Consider the following 5,886-nt stretch of genomic DNA (forward strand, 5'->3'; position numbering starts at 1 on the left):
CTCCTTGTACCCCCAATATGTTTTTCCCAATAAAAATATATTATAAAAAAAAAGAAGTACAGCCTCAGAAAAAAGTGGGGGGTCTTTCCCGGGTCAAAATCAAACTGACAGCATCGGGGTTTGCAGATCCTGAGATCTTGTGCTTCAACACGCCTGCGTGGTCCCCGCTGGTGAGTGCGACAGAGTCTTCCTGTTGACGGAGAACCCCTGCATTCCTTCAATGCCACCCCGCCCCGCCCAGGCTGTGCCCTGTGTCAAAGAGCTGCGTTGAGGGGGCATCACCCCTTCATCCGTTTCTCCTGTCTTCGGATAGGGCAGCTTCCAGTTTTCCACCATCAGAACAAACAGCTCTGGTGGAGTGTTTTTATTCATCAATCTTTATTCACGGAGTCAGGACTGTTTGCTTAATCCCAGGAGAGGATCTGGGTCAGAGGGAGGAGAATCGTGAGCACTCAGGGTTTATGGGGCCTGAATGTTCTGGAAAGGCCCTGCTTCCCCACCTGCTGGGCAGGATTATCAGGAACATAGAGCGGGGGCCACATGGAGCAGAGACCAACTGCCCCACCTGAGATCCCAGCTCCTGGACAAGCCTGCGGTGCACCTGGGGGCTGGGGGTCCACCGGGGTGGGGCTCGGCTGACACACCCCAGGATCCCAGCTCCTGGACAAGGCTTCAGCATGCACCTGGGGGTTGTGGGGTGCACCTGGGGGCTCCAGCTACACACCCCGAGCTCCCTGCTTCTGGAGAAGTCTGTGGCATGCACCTGGGAGCTCCAGCATACACCCCGGGTTCCCAGCTCCTGGACAAGGCTGTGGTGTGCACCTGGGGGCTGCAGGGTGCACCTGGGGGCTCTGACACACCCGGGGCTCAGCTGACATACCCTGCATTCGCAGCTCCTGGACAAGGCTGCGGTGTGCACCTGGGGGCTCTGACACACCCAGGGCTCAGCTGACACACCCCGGGTTCCCAGCTCCTGGACAAGGCTGCGGTGCCCCTGGGGGCTGTGGCTGACATGGACTATGAATCAGAGGTTCCTGCTGTCACCTCACCCCAGGAGGGGTCAGTGACCATCCTGAGAAGCTCTGAGTGAAGGGTGGGAGAAACCAGGCCCCTCACCTGAGCCCGACCCCCTGACCTCACACACTAGGATCTCAGTGGTAATCATGGAAAGACGAGAAAGGTTCCCTGTCAACGGGGCGGGTTGCGTGAAGGTTCAGCTCCTTTCTGATAAAGGGCATGTGGCCAGGACAGAGGTCAAGAAGACCCCGGGGGAACCCCCCACCTCCGGGCCACACCACAGCTCCTCTGGCATCAAGAGTTACCCGGTGGTTGGCAACCAGCCGAGCAGACAGCTGCAGGGCAAGGGACTTCAGTGGGAAGCGGGTTGTTGTTCTGAGGTGCCATCGAGTCAGCCCTGACTCACAGCAACTCCATACAACACCCCGCCGGGTCCCGCCCCGCGTGAGCCACTGCTGCTGCCACTGCGCCACCCCCCTCACTGAGCACGTTCCTCCAACTCGCAGACCCTCTGCTCGTCCACAGATGATGACTTCATGCAGCGAGTGACCCCTCCTGGTGACACATCCAAAGCATGTGAGACAAAACCTAGTCGTCCTCTCTACAAGGAGCGGACAGTCCACACACGCACCCGACACCAAGTCCACGCAGCCCTCCTAACTAACGGTGGGTCACACCCCACACCACGTCCGGGCAGCCCTCATAATGGTGGGTCACACCCCACACCACGTCAGGGCAGCCCTCCTAACAGGGAAGTAAATGAAAAAATGCAGCAGCCACAGCTATAAGGGCCTCAGGACGGCCTGAGGTCAACCCCACAGGGCCACCACGATGCTTGACAATGACCCACGGGCCTGCAGTGTGTGCTCTGGGCTGTGTGTCCCTTTGAGGACAGTCACGGATCAAGTCTATTCTCTGAGAAGACACTTCTGTCACCAAAGCTTCTGTCTTTGGCTCCTGTCACTGACCATGTAAATGAGGTCCACAAGCCTGAACGTAAACCAAGAACCAAGCCTCTGGCAAAAACTCCTCTCTGACTTGAGCGCTCCCGGGAAGCTCAGTGTCCTGGATACTCCCTGCACTAAAACCTACTGAGCCTCAGTTTTCCCATCTGTAAAATGGACTGGTAACAGTGCATAGAGAGATGACGACAATCTTTCCAACAACCCAGAAATCATTTCCTCTTTCCTCAGAGCAGAGAGAGCACTCTTCTTTTACAGAAACTTCCTTCTCTCTCCAGCTGGCACGTTACCAGGCTGCCGGCACTACGCCACAGCACGTCTCTTCAGGAAAGACACACACCTGCTCCAAGGAATCCTGAGCAGGTGAGACACACCTGGCTCACAGGCACCAGGACCGTCACCCGACGAAACCCTAACCCGCCGCTTGGAGTCAGTGTTGAGTCAGGGTGTCCTCCCCATCAGGTTTCCAAGGCTGCACATCTTAAAACGCAACTGTTGGGAGCTCTGGTGGCCTCGTGGCAAGAAGCTGAGCTGAGAACCCTGAGGTATGCAGTTCAAATCCACCAGATGCTCTGCTGGAGAAGGAGAGGCAATCTCCTCCTGTACCGGTCAGATTCGATTTGACAGTACACACACACACAAAATAACAAAATAAAATTAAAATGTAACTGTTGTGCCACCAACCTGACTCTGACTCAAAGTGACACTGTGAACAAGAGGTCCAGCCCTTGCCTGGTCCTGAGCCGGGTACAGTCACTGAGTCCATCCAGCTTCCCAAGGATTTCCCTCCGCTTTGAGGACCCTCCACTTTCCCTAGCATAACGTCCTTCTCCAGGCCCCTCCTGACAACAGGCCCACACAGGCTCACCATTCTTACCTCTAAGGAGCAACCACCAGGGAGCGCTGGTGGTCCATGGTAAGGCGCTGCCCTGCAATCTCAAAGGTATACGGTTCAAATCCACCAGCTGCTCCATGGGAGAAGGATGAGCTATCCCCTTACCCTGCTGGAGGGTCAGCTATGCGTCAGTTCTGACTCGACGGTCCACAGCAGCAACAACAAGTGACAATAAAAGTCAACAAGGGGCGTCCTGCCTGCACTTTTTCAAGACAGACCTGGTTGTTCTTTTCTCGATCCATGGGAAAGTCAAAGCTTTTCCATTAGCAGCTCAACACTTACACTCTTAGGCCTTGGTAACTGTTACCTCCCAAACAAACTTGTTAAACCAAATCTTCTTGTCTTCTGTTACCGAGTGAGCCCGACTCACCCATGTACAACAGAAAGAAATGTCGCCCCAGCCTCCTGCTGCCTGCATGACTGGCTGAGGAGGGGACCTCGTGAGGGAAAGGACTCCCAGTGCCTGGTTCTCAGTAGCAGATCACCAGGCCTTTCTTCCTAGTCTGTCTAGGTCTGGAAGCTCTGCTGAAGCTCACTCCTCCTCATCCTGGCAACATGCAAACGTCTACTGACAGACGAGTGGTGACCGCACGTGATGCGCACTGGCCAGGACTCGAAACCGGGTCTCCCAGGTGGAAGGCAAGCCTTCTTCCTCTGAGCCACCACTACACTGTCCAGGTGAATGAGCTCTGGGTGGAGATGACAGTGCTGACTGTGAAGTCGCAGTCACTTGGATGGACAAGAGCAGGGCACACAAGCCAGTCACACAGAGACTCATGGTCCAGAAATAACGACAGGGAGCGCGACCCGGAGAGGACCTCACACTTCACGCCTGACCAGCAGGAAGAACACGGCCTCATGTTCCCTCTAGACCACAGACGCTGGGCTGGCAGTCGGACGAGTCCCCCAGGAGTCCCCAGGAGGAAGCTTCCACATCACTGGTCTAGTTAAGCAAAAAGCTTTGAAGGAATTCCAGCAATGTCTGGTCAGGAGGAAACATTCCTGAACAATCGGAGTCAACTCACAGCAAACCCCCATCGGGTTTCTGAGGCTATAGATTCTTATGGGAGGAGAAAGCATGGCTTTTCTCCTCTGAGGATTCAAACTATCGACCTTTCACTTTCTAGTCCAATAGTCTATGAAATAGTCCATGCCGGTACCTTAACAGGCTGAAGTCGTCAGTGACTTCATTTACGTGGAAACGGCAGTCAAGAAATCAAACAACATACTGCACTGGGCAAATCTGCCTACAAGCCCTGTTTGAAGTTTTAAGAACCAAGAATGTCACTTTAAAGACTAAAATGCACTCGATTAAAGCCATAGTATTTTCAACTGCTTACTATACATGTGAATGCTGGACAGTGAATGAGGATGACAGAAGCGATGTCTTAGGACTGTGAAGAAGGGTCCTGAATACCCCAAGGGTGGTCAAGAGAACAAGTTATGGTGCAGGAAGCGCAAGCGGGGTGCTTCTTAGAGGCAAGGATGGTGCGACTTTGGGCATGTTCCCAGGAGAGGTCAGTCTTTGGAAAAAACGACATCACGCTCAGAAAGCTAGAGGGTCACTGAAGGAGAGACAGACCTTCAACAGGACAGAGCCACCCAGAGAGAAACAACGGTGTAAGCACAGCAGAGACTGTGAAGGTGACCCAGAATCCGGCCAGTTTGCCTTCTCTTAAACATGGGGTCAAATCGTCAGAGACGATTTAAAGGCACAGAATAGCAGTAACAATCTTTAGGAGAGCAGATTGCCTGATCTTTGTCCGAAGAACTCTTTGATTTAGCAGATGAGTGTTTAACCATTGCACCAAGTTTCCTCCTCATGCCTTACTTTACATGTCTGTAAAATGGAAATGATAACTGTTGTTATTGTTGTTAGGTGCCGTCAAGTACTGCTCCTAGCAATCCCGTGAACAAGAGACCTGAACCCTTCTACTCTGTGCCATCCTCAATAATAGCTACTTCTTAAAGTCTTTTACCAAAGGAGCTCTGGTGGCTTGGTAAGGAGTTGCGCTCCCAACCTGAAGTCATATGGTTCAAACCCACCAGCTGCTCCACTGGAGAAAGATGGGAAATTTCCCTAATGCAATTTATTGCCTCTGAAAACCTGTGAGCGAGGAGTGGGTTCCAACTCGATGGTGAGTATCAACAACAGTAATTTCTTTTTAAATTTTATTTTTTTTAGTTTGTTAAGCCAAACTTTTTAACAACAATAATTTCTTAACGTATCTTTGCATACCACATACGGCACTGAGTTGTGTGGGTCCTACCAAAGTACGTACGGCTCAGGCTGCGAAGAATGGGAATCCCAGAACACTTGACTGTGCTCACACAAAACTTGTACAAAGACCAAGAAACTGTGGTCCAAACAGAACAAGCAAATACCATTTCACCTTCCGCAAGGCAGCCCTCTCCTGCCCTAGCCCCTTCCAGCACACAGGGTCCTCGATCCCTGGACAGTACCAGGGAGACAGGAGCTGTGAACCCACCCACATGCATCAAGGGCGCTCTGACTTCCATCAGGTTCCCAAGGCTGAACATCTGGTGACACTTGTCCATCCTTCTCCCACAGAGCGGCTGGTGGATTTGAACCGCTCAACTTTTCAATTAGCACCCCACCACTTAACGGACTGTACCACCAGGGTGCGTTACAGGAATCATCACACAAAACAAAAGAAGGAACCATGTTCCCAGTCCCCTCTGCCCCGGGGTTTGGAGGCTGTAAATCTTTGTGGGAGCAAACTGTCCACCTTCCTCCTGAGGAACGGCTGGTAGACTCGTACAGCTGACCTTTAGGTCAGCAAGTCAACACATAAGGCACGGTGGGTCCTTGCAGGAACTATGAGGAGTCTGCAAAAGCATTTCTCAGTCAACCCTCCCCCCAACCCGTTTGATGTTTGCAAAAAAAAAAAAAAGTTTATTGCCGCAAATGCTCTGCAATTAGACATGTTTTCTTTGAGCTGGAGGGCTGCCCTGCTGACCACGCCCACCGCTTGCCAGGCCCTCTACCAG

This window comes from Elephantulus edwardii, unplaced genomic scaffold (assembly GCF_000299155.1).
Source record: "Elephantulus edwardii isolate Elephantulus edwardi_28Jun2011 unplaced genomic scaffold, EleEdw1.0 scaffold00064, whole genome shotgun sequence".
NCBI classification, from domain to species: Eukaryota; Metazoa; Chordata; class Mammalia; order Macroscelidea; family Macroscelididae; genus Elephantulus; species Elephantulus edwardii.